This window comes from Peromyscus californicus, unplaced genomic scaffold (assembly GCF_007827085.1).
Source record: "Peromyscus californicus insignis strain IS unplaced genomic scaffold, ASM782708v3 Scaffold_12__1_contigs__length_115047231, whole genome shotgun sequence".
NCBI lineage: Eukaryota > Metazoa > Chordata > Mammalia > Rodentia > Cricetidae > Peromyscus > Peromyscus californicus.
The window spans coordinates 14,851,771-14,866,678 of NW_026294413.1; positions in this window are offsets into that span (position 1 = coordinate 14,851,771).

Genomic DNA, 14,908 nt, shown 5'->3' on the forward strand with positions numbered 1-14,908 from the left:
ATCTATTAGTCAGGGTTCTCTAGAGTCAGAGAACTTAATATAGAATAAATCTACCTGTGTCTCTCTCTGAATCTCTCTCTCTCTCTCTCTCTCTCTCTCTCTCTCTATACATATATATATATATATATATATATATATATATATATAATCACAAAGAAGTAGGCTAAATGCAAGTGAAGGAACAGCTGTTCCTACAAGGAGAGGGCAAGAAGATGAAGGACTGAAGAATAAACACACTTCCTTCCTTCTTCCATTGTCCTTTCAGCAGAAGATGTGGCCCATAATAAAGGTGTGCCTTCCAGCCTAAAGGTCTAGATTAAAGGTGTGTGTCATCCAGTCTCATGATCTGATCAAAGGTATGTTGCTTTCTTTCCTCTGGATCTGTATCACAAATGTGCACTCTATATCTAAAATATAGTTCATTCCACATATAGTCAAGTCAACAATAAAGAATAGCCATCACAACATGTAATAGGCAATTAAAATATTCCAACTCAAAATTTAAATTGATATTGATGTATGTATCATATATAAGTATCATAATATGTCAAATATATACATCTCTGTCATATTTTATGTTTATTGGCCAATTTTGCTTTTTCTTTTATCAGTGTCTCTTCTATTAATTAGACCATGTATGGCCAAGAATGTTAGATTTCTTGGTATTTAACTTTTTTAGTTCTTTGTATATTCTAGATATTAATCCTCTGCATAAGAACAGATGATAAAGATTTTTCTTATTCTATATAATTTCATATTTCTTGATTAGGTGGTTACTTTGCTGTGCAGAGGCATCACATTCTGAGCTGATGATCAGTGTATGAATATATTGTAAGGGCTGAGCCTGGGATAAATTGTTCTAAAATTGGATACTGTTAAGTACTTAGGTACATTTTTGTCCCAGTCAAGTGTACCTAGGTGTGTCTAGGGCTAAGGGTATATTCTTTTTTCCTATAATTCCCATTTTGGTTTTTGTGTGTCTGGGGACAGAGATCAGGTTCAAACACACATTAGATCCTAGGCAACAACTAAGCCAATCCTATATCTCAGGCCTGTGATTTCTTTGCATTTTCCTGAATATGTTTTTTTAAAATATCAATCATTTTTAATTGTCAAACTTTCTTATATTCTGAAAGTAGAAAACTGGATATAAGAGAATTTTTTTTGGATGTGAAATACGCACGGGATATAGATTTTACAGCAATAATTATAAAATGCATCCTTTAATGTGCATACTCTGATATACAATAGAAGCTTCTTTGCCTTCATTTTCATCACTGACAATGATTGCATGGGTTAGTTCACCTAATTAGGAAATGTCACATTAATACACACACTCTTTCAGAGAGCTATTACAACTTGTGAATAACTATGTTGGAGTTTTGATATCATTTATTCAGGTTCTTTACATATTAAATATTTAGAAGTCCAGATGGTGCATGAATAAGAAATGGTATAGAGTAGTTTTGATATTTATATTCACACTCTATATTGTCTAATTATTCATCAAATAGCTTTGAACAATAGCAATGCTATGTGAAAGAACTATATTATGCAAAAACGTGGAACATTTGTGCTGTGTTTATCACAGCACAGTAAATGAAGCCACTTGGCAATTAGCTATAATTTGGTAATTATGGTGGATTAACTTGAAATATGTTCTACCAGATGTCTTAGTGTTCTGTTTTCTTTTTCTTAACTTTATTACCTTTGCTATTCTTCTGTCAAACCACAATTTTCCTGTAACAGTGAATTTGCAAACATTAGCTACTTTTTAGACTGATTTTGCTTAAATATCTGAAGTTTTCTATTTCCTTAAGGTGGCTAGAACAAAAGACAGCCCTGTGAGAAATGCTCCTGTTTGCCTTACAGAAAAAGGAGACCGTGCTCAGAGCATTACTGCCTCAGTCTGACCTTACGACAATGAACATATATCATTATGTCAAATCATGTCATGGTTTGTACTTTTAAAACTCTTATCACAGGACTTTAATTTACACTGATTCACATGCTCAGGAATTTAAAAGTACCTGGCCCATTTTCACATTTCATATACCCAGTAAAAGTATGTTGAGTGAAGGCTAAATACTCTGTAACAGCTATGCACAGAAATAACTTACAGGCAGAGCGGAAATAACTTGCAATCTTCTAATGAGAAATAATGTGTGTTATGAATGCTTTTCATTTACACCAAGTCAAATTTCTTAAACCCAAAAATACATTTATTTGATTTCTAAAAATGAAAAAATTGACTTCAGAGGTTTGAAGCACTATTTTATGCTTACCAAACATCTTAGTTTAATCTTGGGGGAACATAACTTCATTTTCACTATGATGAAATAACTTGTCCCTTAGAAGAGTTAAATTAACTTCAATTTTTCCTGCTAATGGAAAGCTGAACACTACTATAGATCATTTCAGCTTGCAGATTTATAGAGAAAAGCCAGAAATTTCCTCTTTAAATAACTTAGATAATTAAATGAAGAAAGTTCTTGGGAAATAGATTAGAAGAAAGTCACATTTCCTTATGACTGTGTAATGCTTGACATTTAAAAATGTTTTCACCTTCTTCCTCTCATTTAAGGAGTTCTGGAGAGACACCTTTTTGGTGTTGCTATGTTTTGCTTTCCTTTGGCTTTCTCTTTTTTTTTTTTTTTTAATCATTAAGACAGATTGATACACTAACAGCCTTAGATAGGGCCTAAAATTCTATATGAGACAGAATAGGAACAGAGGCTTCTCCTCCTCTACCTCCACCGTTTTTCTTTCCCCTCCCAAATCTCATATATTCTTCTTCATTTAGAAAGTATCAAGTTCCTATTATTATCGCTGGCATATAAAAATAAGCTTCAAGGAGCCTGCAAGCTAATGAGAGAAACCTGTATGCAAGTAGGAGGATGAATCCCGAATAGCAAGTACTCAAATAAAGAAAGTGAAACACTACATGCTGTGAAAACATGGGAAGTAGCCTAGGAAAGGAGACATGAATTGAGTGTCATGTGAACTGTGCCCCAAAGAGCCGGAAAAGGTTCTATTCATACGTTTCTAAGTATATCACAGAGCCGGGGTAGCATTGCTAAGAAGCACAAAGAAGGCACGTTGTGATCGAGCAGGATTTTAAAAACTGCTATCAGGAGAGATCTACGTCCTTCTGTTTCATCCTGCTGCTTCCTCGTGTTTGCCTCCTTCCCGGTACACGCGTCATATACATTGATTTCATATCCCAGCGACTTTTGCTTTCAACTCCACTCAGTGATGATCTGGAACCTTAACTACCTCTTCATGTCTTTCTTTTTCTTTTTTGCCCTCTCCTCCAATGTGAGTATTCTAAGGTCCTAGCTGTAGTGGGGTAGGTAATACCTTCATTTACTGTTCCAAGACAGCTAACCAACCTCTTCTGCTGTTTCACCCTGGAAGCTCCTCTCTGCATAAATGGAAATTCGCTGAGGTCACTTACTCACTCACTCCTGCAGGACCAATGCCCTGGGAAGCTGAGACAGCCTGTAACATTTCAGGCAATTATTGTTTTGTCCTAGCAGATAACTGATACTCCCGGAATTAACAAAGATAGTCTTGGTTTGTCTCTGAATCTTTCTTCTTTCTTGACCTCTAAATCTATCAGTGCATTTGTAAAATCACAAGATTGCATACAGATATGAAAAAAACTGTCCTTTTGCCCCAAGGATTAGTTTTGCTCTTGTATAGGTGGTTTAAAAATGCTTCTATGTAAACAAGTTATCAGGACATTTTTGATTCCTAAGAAAAAGTCAGTTAAAAACAGGAGATAGTATATTCAATACATCATGTTTAAATCAGGTCAAATGGGAGAGCTCCAGTTTAGTGCATATTAGATTCCTAGCAAAGTTGTATTTAAAATCTATGCGGTGTAATTATAAAATAGTTTTAATATACACATTTGAAAGTATAACATTTTTTGACTTGTGGGATGCAAGATATTTTATTAAACTTACAGTTACATTAAGGTTGTTACTCTATGATGCAAGTTAGAATAAAGGAGAATTTTAGAGTGAATGTGTGTGAACATACAAGAGGTGATATGGTCTAATAATCTGAAAAATAAGATGTACAACTAACTGGGACTTCACCAATTCTTCTATGAATGGGAACAACTTACTCTAGAAATTAAATGACTCCATGTCCTCTCACCTAGAACATGTCCTTACATGGTTTATCTCAGCTGAAAGCAACAGATATCTGTTAAGGAAACACATGTCGATACAACTCAAATAAATTTAAACAACTCAAGAGAATTCTACATTAAACTACAGTATGTTTTTTTTTTCCGTGAAAAACCAAATATATGACTTAGGAAGTGGTTAGTTTGACACTTTTATAATAGCAGTGCTTAATCTGTAACTAATTCACTATAAAATAAAAACATTAACAAAAATAAGATGAACCAATTCAAAACAGAGCTGAACTACAAAAATCTGTTTTATATTATTGCAGCTTTGTACATATGTAAGCAAAATTATTAGCTTGCTGATGTCACTGAGAAAGAATAAACAAAGGACTTTAAAAAAGCGCAGTGGTTAAGTATTGTTACATAGAAAGAGTTGTGAACTTCAAATGAAAAGAATTTTCCAGATATTTGAAGCTGAAATAAACTCAACATAGTAAAAGTTAGCAAATTAAAATTTTGTTATGATTGAAATAGTTCACACAGTAAAATTATAGACGTAGAGGAGGAAACAAAATTCAGTTGGTAAATGCAATATAATATTTAGAGCTCATCTTGTACGTTACTATCACAACTCTTCTGATGACTTAATATTTGTCATAATCATAGTAAACTTGTAAATAAAATGTCTCAGGAGACTATTATATAAAGCATTAATTAAATGTAGTAGTCAGATGAAGTTTATTCAACATGGAAATCCTTGTTAAAGAACAATGGTTTATATTAAACAGCTAACAGCATTATTTTTAGTTCAAAGATTTTGTGATATAGCACAAAGAGGTCGAACATGAGAAGGATTAGTCTTGTACCAATCCTTTCCAGTAAAAGACCAGCAGTTATACAACTTGCTTTGAATACCATATGTAAAGAAAAGAACATATGTTACATGTAATCAGAGATTTAAAGTAGAAGGTTTTCTTGAGAGAAGTATAGAATATTGCTTAGCATTCTGGGTCCCCATCTGTATTGGGCTATATCCTACCTCACTACTGACAAGGAAATTGGAAGTCTAGCTCCTTTATCTATATACTCTATGCACACACACACACACACACACATACACACACACACAATCTTGGAACAATGCTTCAAGAAGTATTACAACACATCTTTGCAGAGGTCTGTGTGCACACTTCTCTGAAAAATAGAATAAGCTTCTTTCCTTGATAAGCATCAAAAACATACACATTTTATTCAGTGTCACATTCTTTGTGTTTGGTTAAGAAACCAGAAAGTTCAATTTGGCGTGAAAAAGTTTTGGGAACATGCAACATAAGGCAAATCGAAACTCAAAGTAAACATTTAGGGAGAATTCTGTAATTATCATTTTATGACTATGTATAATTGCGTGCATATGATTAAAATCAGATATATAATGGGAAGAGAAATATGAGTATATGACTTTATCATACAGATCAGAGATCGCCCTCATATACTCCTTAGTAAGTAACTCTTCCTTCTCTTGAGCACTATGAAAGTATGCCTCAAACTATAATCGTGAACCCTGAGTATCTTCACACATGAAGCATATTCTTATTTTTTCTATTGCTTTGCTTTAAGTTCTTTTGTTGCTTTGATATAAATCAGTGTATTATTATATTTTTATATTGCTCCATGTTAAATTACTTGTTTGAAATCCAATAAATATTTGTGGTCTTTTATTTCAATATGTCATCCACTGGCAACATTAGAGTGCATTATATGATCTGATTTATGCTATATGAATGAGAAACTATAAAAAACATTTGATCTTGTAAAGGAATGAATGCACACAGGAAGTGGGTCCAATTCTATTTTTATGCACTATTTAGTAAATCAGTAGGCTGTAATGAAGCCAAGATTATAATTAGTAACAAATCACCAATGAGCTACATAAGCAGGAAGTTGGTATTTGGTCACATTTTAAAGATTTACTTAGCCAGTATTCTTATTACTGTCTTTTTTCAAAGAAACAACATGAGAATGATAGAATTTATTTGCTTATTTATTTTTTATTTTCTTATGTTTCCCATGAATGGGGTGTGAGACTATGTGCGGCAAGTGTGCATTTGTATATATATGAAAGTAAGAGGAAGATGTCAGGTGCCCTGTTCTGTCATTGCCTAGATAACTCCATTGAGACAAAGTCATCCAATGAACCTGGAGGGTGACTGGAAGCCCCAGTCCCCAAGAACCCTCCTGTCTAATCCTCCTTACTTGCACAGTATGGAGCTAGCAGCCAACATACCCGAATGTCCAGCCTTATGTGACTTGTGATTTGAACTGAGGTCCTTATAATTGTACAGGAAATGTTCTTTCTTGCTGAAACATTTCCCCAGTCCTTTATTTCTCAATTTCTCCTTACATGTATCTCATTTGTTAACTAATTTATTTTTTGACAATTTCATATGTATATTTCATATATATATATATATATATATATATATATATATAATTCATTGTGAATAGTCTCACCTGTCACCCTCTTTCCTCTCCCTTCCAATCTCACAACTAGCCCCACTGTTAATTTTCCATTTTCTGTTTTTTTCTTCTTTTACTGAAAATAGAATATTTTCTTACACCATATATCCTGATTATCGTTCCCCCTCCCTCAACTCCTGCCATTTCTTCACCACCTCCCATCCTATCCAAGTCCACTTCCCTTTTGCCTCTCATTAGAAAAGAACACACTTCATAGAGATAGTAATAAAATATTACAAAATAAAATATAGCGAGGTAAAAGAAACTATCACATCAAAGTTGACCAAGAAAAACAAAGAAAAGAAAATGAGCCCAAAAGAAGGCTCAAGAATCAGAGACCCATGCATTTGCAATCTCAGCAATTCCATAAAAACACTAAACTGAAAGTCATAATACATATATATGCAGTGAATCTAATTCAGACTCAATGAGGCCCAGCACAAGCTTCTTCCACCTCTGGGAGTTCATATGAGCTTCACTCATGTTGATACAGAGGTCTTCTTTTCTTGTTGTTCTCTATCCCTCTGGCTCTTACACTCTTTCCACCTCCTCTTTTAGGGCATTCCCTGAGCTCTGAGGGGAGAGAGTTGATGGAGACATCCTATTTAGGGATGAGTGTTCCAAGATCTCTCATTCTCTAGTGTGATATGTGGCTATGGGTCTCTGTATTTATTCCCATCTTCTACAGGAGGAATTTTCTTGGGTGATGGCTGAACAAGGCACTGACATATGAGTATATTAAAATGTCATTTGGGGTATTTTTTTAATCCCAGGAGTACTGAGTTTTACTCTACGTCCCTGGGTTTTATATATATAGTCTCTGTTACTTGGTCACCAAAGCAATGTTGGTTATGGGTAACACCCTTCCAATCTCATGGAGTGGGTCTTAAGTCAAGTAGGACTTTGTTGGTTACTCCCACATGCTTTGTGCCACCATTACCCCAGCATATCTTTCAGGCAGGTTAGAATTATGGAGCTAAGGATTCGTGTCTGCGTTCATGTTTGTTTCTCTTTTACTAGTGTGCAGAGTTCCTTCCTGTACCAAAGATGCTAGAACATAGGGGAAAGGCTTCCTATAGTACTTGCCCCTTTCATATGTTCATGCCTCCTTGTTTTCTTTTGTAGCTCACTAAATTCAACTAGAACGCTCTGTGCAATAATGGATATGGAATTATCAAATGGAGGCACATAGGTATCCCTGGAAATGGAATGAGAAGATGATAAAGAAAAGGCAGAATATAGAAAGACTGTAAAATACTACCTTTGAACATTACATAGCCATTACAAACATGAATTCAATAGTTGTGATGGCCAGCTTTGGAAATTCACAAGACAGGGCTTATGGGGCGCTATTCCTCTCTGCTGAGTGATTTAAGTTGTTTTTTTTTTTTTTTTTTTACATCATTATCATCACATAATTATGCTGTAGAAGTCTATTTTGTTGTTTAAGTTCCATATAAAAGCTAAATAATCTCCTTATGAACACAAGGGTTTCTCTTAAATTTTTAAGGTTGAACTTTTAACATGAGCATCTTTCTTTACATCAAAGTTATTTTCTTGATTTTTAAGTTTGTATAAAAGTAAGTTTTACAACTTCCTGATGGTATTTGGAACAAATTTTCCAATTTTTAGCCCATGTGGTTTAGATAGTCTTGTTGAATTTTGTGCTGGACCTGCTATTCCAACCTCATCAATCAACAAAGTCCATTTTGACTCCAGTGATTGGTTCAGGATTGGAATCATAATTCAAGTTTACCCAACGATAATCAATCCTAGGCATTTAAGTAAGTCAAGGAGAAATTTTCTTTATGTAAATGCCTTAGCTTAATAGGAGAAAAACTCAAACCAACATGGCCTACTGTGTTGAATGTTTCCTGGGAGGAAATGAAGCCAGTGCAGAGGGAAACAGAGCTAAAAGAAGGAGAAACTTGGGTTCTGATAACAATGCTTACGTCCCTGGATCCAAGGGACTATGAATTATCTATATATTAACATTCTTCAATAAATAAATAAATATCTCAATGTTTATTGATAATCATGATTCCAGAGTAATTTCTTAAGACACAAGAACCAGGTAATTTAGACTGTTAATGCGATGTGCACAGGTAATACATGCCTACAAACCTTCTTATCCAGTTATCTTGAAACCATTAGTTTTACTAATCAAAACCTATTCATTTTGAAAATTAACAAATTAGTGTTTGCCAGTGCAGCTATTCATTGAATTCATATATCAAGAAATTAATCTTTAAGTGCTAATTTAATGACTTATTAATAAATGGCCTGTGGCATTGACTTTAGGGTGCTCCTCCTGTAGGGTATAAAGTTGACTGATGATGGAGAAATGTTGATTTCAAATCTGAGTACTTAGTTGCCTGTGTGAATGAGACCCTGTACAGTTTTTAACAATATGGACTTCAGCTCACAATTCTGAAGCATTTTAGAATAAATATTGGCATTTTAAGAACCTCAATTTCTCTGATTTTTCACTGACTTTTGCTAGTTATTAGTGATACTGCAGCAAGATTTTCCTTTGTTAATTGTTCAGGCATTGTCCTTTCTTGAGTAAGGGACCACCTAAAGAGAAAGTTTGTAGTGCCAGAATAAAATCTGAGTTGGGAGCCTATGGCACTACAAAGTCAATGTGTATTGACTACAGATCTTACAGGTGACTGGCTGAGTTTTGATGAGAAAGATACACAGTCCTCTTTTCTATGCCGTTAAATGAGAATATAGCTTCTAAGTGAAATGACAATTCTACCTGAATTTTTCATCAGTCCTTAATGAATTATAATTGAGGGGAAAAGATATAATAGATTAATTTTCTTGACTCTAATGCAATTTTGTTACAGAAGCTTTACGTCTAATGCTATTACTATTTCAGAAAGCCAGATTTATTAAATTTACTGTCACTTGAAAGTCTATACTTAAAACACAAAAGGTGTAATTATATAAAAAACACATATGCTATATGAGTATTGAAAACTCAATCTGTTTCAGTTTATATTAATTAAATACTGATTTTTAAAGAATTGCAATATTGCATAATTAGCATATATAACAATTTTCTGGGAATGTTATATTTTTGGTGAGATCATAATGAATATTTGCAGATGGGTAGAATCTAATGACAAAAATTTTTAAGATAAAATGATTGGTATGTCATTCTTTGGTATTCTTGTGATCCCATAATTCACATGATGATATTTAAAGTATTGAAAACTCTAAAAGTGAAGAAAATAACATTTTACATAGGTATTTAAATAAAACTGTTATTTTTATTGGTCTAGGCTTTCATTTGTTTTTAAGATCAAGTCTCATGTAACTCAGACCATCCTTGAATTACATATGGAGCCATGGTTCATCATGGAGTCATTAAATCTCCCTTCCATCTTCTAGTGTTTTGACTTCAGGAATGTACTATCAAATATGGCATTGTGCTAGGCTTTTAAATCCCCATTATAATATTGCTGACAATAAAGAGGAAAAGGTGGGGATTCCAGGCTTGTTACAAATTATTGATATCTGGACATTTTCTTGGAATCTTTTTGGTAAGCTCATGTTAGGTTGGTAGTAACAGATTGGTGATAACATGAGGTAAGGATTTGCAAAGATTTGGTTTACAAACTGCAGAAAAGTGTCTCTGCAGTAGTAGCCCTTTCACTTGGCCTGGCTATGAATAGTTGTAGAGCACAGGAAATGGACTAAGCAAGCTGATTATATGTTGTGTGTTAAGTTTTGAGATTGCTCCCTGAAGGGTACATAAAAGAGTTACTATCATTTTCTTGACTCTAGAGTCGCTATTTGTTTTGTTAAAAATGCAACAATTTTTATTTTACTAGTTCTTGTACATTATAGACAGCATTCTACAATGAATGTTGCACCTCAGAATCTAAGAGAGCAAAGCCATGATTTGTTTTAACACTTAGAACTTCTTAATCAAAGTGTTAGTGAAAGGGTCATTATATAGACCAATTTCTTATGATATTTGGAACTCCAAATCATATTGTATTGATTAGAATTTAAATTGTTTTACAATGAGATATAGTAATAATGACAATAGTCATCATCATAACCTTCAGAGAGTCTTGCAGAGCACTAAGTCTTCTAAAGTGCTAAGGAAGTAGGATTAGGCAGCTATTTTGAACCTTTATTGATGCAATTTGTATTTCAGTGTTGGCTTTAGTTTTCAATTAAGTAATGCTTATACAGGTGAATTCAAAATATGAAAAGTCACTCTCAATGCGTACTTATTTTACAAAACACATTTGCTAATTAAAAGTGTTCTTCTAGGTATATTTTTGACATTGAACATAAAATTGTAAAAATAATAAAATGTTACTAGAGTATACTCTTTCAGCACCAGTAAATATAACATAAAGTGATAGCCCCAAAAGTTCCTCTTCTAATGGTATGTTCAACCAGAGTTTTGTAATTCAACACAAAAAGCAAAAGGGGGTGGGAAAATATTAATGCAAACTTCTAAATGTTACCTATGTATTAAAAGCAATAATACTAAAGCAAATATATAAATGTAACTTCAAATTGTTTCCTTTTTGCATTTTTATAGAATTTATTTCCTATTAACCCATTGCATTAGTACATTATACACTAAGATTTATTTTTTTCTTTCCAAATTAAATGCTGATTAATAAGTTGTACCAATTATTACATATTACACATCAATTCATTGCCTATTTAATAAAATATAACTTAAGAAAAATGCTGATACATGAACAATGAAAATTAAATTTTTCTTATTTATTTTCAGGCCTATGTTATTTTCCTAATATAACCTTCCTTTGCAGTTCACACAAAATCAAGTAATGCCAGTCCAGGTAGCATAAGAGACAGGAGTTTGCCTGCTCTAGTCAATTCTAACTGTTTACAGATTTTTGTCTCTACAAATTTTCCTACTCACTAATATGCATCTATCACCTTCAGGTCCGTGTTCACAGTGCCTTTGTGACTAACCATGGACATGCAGGAAAGAGTGAACTATTTCAGTGTCTATTGCACATGCTCGCAGCTCAGGGTGCAGAGAGTAAGGCTTATTTCAGAACATTCTCTCAATGCATTTGGCCTTCCCCCAACTCTATGTATTATGTGTGTGTTTTCCTTCTTGATTGATTCTTTTTTAATCAAAAATGCCTTCAAGTGCAGTGCTAAGTCATGGTTTAGGATGCTGGAAAAGGAAGAGTGTTTTATTGGAAAAATGAAAAGAAATGCATGCTAAATAAATTTTGTGCAGACATATATTCACCCTCCATGACTTAATGATAGATATCAAATATGTGTTTTAAACAGTAGGAGACATGAACCAAAATACATACTGATCAGCTGATCAAAATGTGTTTTACTAACAGGTTGGGGGAATCCAGCCCTAGATTTCTTTAAAAGCAGATTCAATACTTGGTGACTGAGTGAACGGACTGAAAGCACATACCTCCGAAAAATAACGAAAATTGACTTTACTTATTGACCTACAGCAAAGGTTTACCTTTTTTCTCTGCAGGTGAAATTCAGTGATTGTTTCTGTCATGGCCCAAGTAATAAGAATATCAAATGATGTGTGTCTCTTCTGTAGCCTCTAGGCTAGATAAGAGCATCTAAGTACTGATGGAGCCAGCTATAGTGACCAGCAGAGCAAGTGCAGGAGATTTGACCTGTCAATTACCTTCTGGAGGGAAAAGAAAATTTCAGGACCCATAGCAAAACGTTATGAGGCTCCTCCCACGGCACGATGACCTGAGGCAATCAGTGGTCTTAGCTGTTACTTCCTGCAGATATAGCTGCAGGTGGAATGTGTGTGTCTTTGTAAGGAACCCCAGTAAACTCAGTGGCTTACCAATAGAGTTATATTACCAATAGAGTCCATTCTTTGCTCCATTGGTTCCTTCAATACCATAGTGAATGGATACTGCTTTACATCTTCTCTGAAACATAGTTACTCGATATCAGATCAAAATATGTGGTCTCTAGCATAATAATATCATGGCTTTGCAAAATATCTATATTGTGAAATTGCATGAATTTATGTAACGGTCATACATTGTTTTTCTTGCAATTTTCTCTAAAAACGAATTATCTTGACATGTATTTGTGAGCAACTTCATATGTTTGCTAAGAAACTGAAACAATAACAAATAAGGAAGAGTAAAATGTCAAAGAACATTTAAAATTGAAAATTAAAGACATAAAAAGTAGACTAGAATTTATTATTTATTTATTTTATAGCTTTTAAACATATCAATTTCATCTCTTCTGTTCTTTATTGCTACAGCTGAATATGACTTTAAATCATAATTTTGCCTTTTGATATTCCTGCTTTTTTTTAGTACTTGAAGGAAAGATAAACACAAAGAAAATGACTTCCCACTTTCAAATATTTCTGTATTTGCAATATACTATATATATTTTATATCAAGTACAAAATTTTTCTATAAATTGAATCTTACCATCTTTTTCTTGAATAAAAATGTAAAGCAACATCACAAACTTGAGAAGATTTTTTTCTGCTAACTTTCACTGCACTTACCATACCAAATATGTTTCAGTGAATGTTCAAAGATTCATATTTTTATACATTTAGTAGATTCTTTTGTAGTTCAGAACTGAAACACAGAATGAGAGCCTTACATTGAAGAGGTTTTGCTAAAGAAACTAATGCGTTTTCATTAAGTTTGATCACCAGGTCAAGTTTGTCCCACACAGAACATCAGAAGCATTTATACTGAACATGCATCTGTTTCTCTTCAATTCACTGAGTGGCTCCTTTGTGCATCTAAATTAAATCTGGGTGTTGCTAGAGTTTTCCTGCCTGGCCCACAGTCAGGGCAAATCTCTCTCACCTGCCAGTCCCACAGCCGCTCAGACCCAACCAAGTAAACACAGAGACTTATATTGCTTACAAACTGTATGGCCATGGCAGGCTTCTTGCTAACTGTTCTTACAGCTTAAATTAATCCATTTCTATAAATCTATACCTTGCCATGAGGCTCGTGGCTTACCAGCATCTTCACATGCTGTTTCTCATCATGGCGGCTGGCAGTGTCTCTCTGACTCAGCCTTCCACTTCCCAGCTTTATTCTCCTCCTTGTCCCACCTATACTTCCTGCCTAGCCACTGGCCAATCAGTGTTTTATTTATTGACCAATCAGAGCAACACATTTACCATACAGAACATCCCACAGCATCTGGGTTTTTTTGTTTTTTTTTTTTTTAATTTTTTGTATCAGATTTAGTCATTTTTATTTCATGTGTGAGTGTTTCATCTGTATGGATGTCTGTTCACCATGTACATGACTGATGCCTGCAGAAGTCAGAACAGGGGATTAGATACCCTGGAAACAGAGTTGTAGATGGTTGTAAACCACTGTGTGGTTGATGAGTTTTAAAACGATGTCTGCTATGAGAGCAACATTGTAGTGGTATTGTGTCCCCCAAAATATTGTGCATGCTAATAAACTTATCTGGGTCAGAGAAGAGCACAGCCATAATATTAAATGCAGAGGATAGGCAGTGGTAGAACACGCCTTTAATCCTAGCATTCCAGAGGCAGAAATCCCTCTGGATCTCTGTGAGTTCAAGGCCACATTGAAAACAGCCAAGCATGGTGATCCCAAGAAGTGATGGCAGAAAGCAGAAAGATATATAAGGCATGAGGACCATAAACTAGAAGCATTTGGCTGGTTAAGCTTTTAGGCTTCTAGCAGCAGTTCAGCTGAGATACATTCAGATATGAGGACTCAGAGGCTTCCAGTCTGAGGAAATAGGATCAGCTGAGGAACTGTCAAGGTGAGGAAGCAGTGGTTTGTTCTGCTTCTCTGATCTTCCAGCTTTCACCCCAATAACTGGCCTCAGGTTTGTTTTTATTAATAAGACTCTTTAAGATTCCTGCTACACAGCATGTGCTCTTAAACACAGAGTGATCACTTCCTCCCTGAATCTAGCTGTTCTAATATATTATGCTCATTGATCTTGTTAATATTTATTGCAGTTTCATTATTGCTTATATCTGTAAGACAAATACACAGTCTTATTAAGAAAAAAAGGAAGCTTGATATTAGGGTAAAAACTGAGAGATCAGGAAAGCAGAAAGAAGCCAGCCACATTCTTACTGCTAGAAATCCTCAGTCAAAAAGAAAACTACATCCTGTATACCCATGCCTACATGCCTTTCTGTCACTGCCATCTCACTTCCTCTCTCTGCCCACGTACATCACTATCCTCTTTCTCTCCAGATCT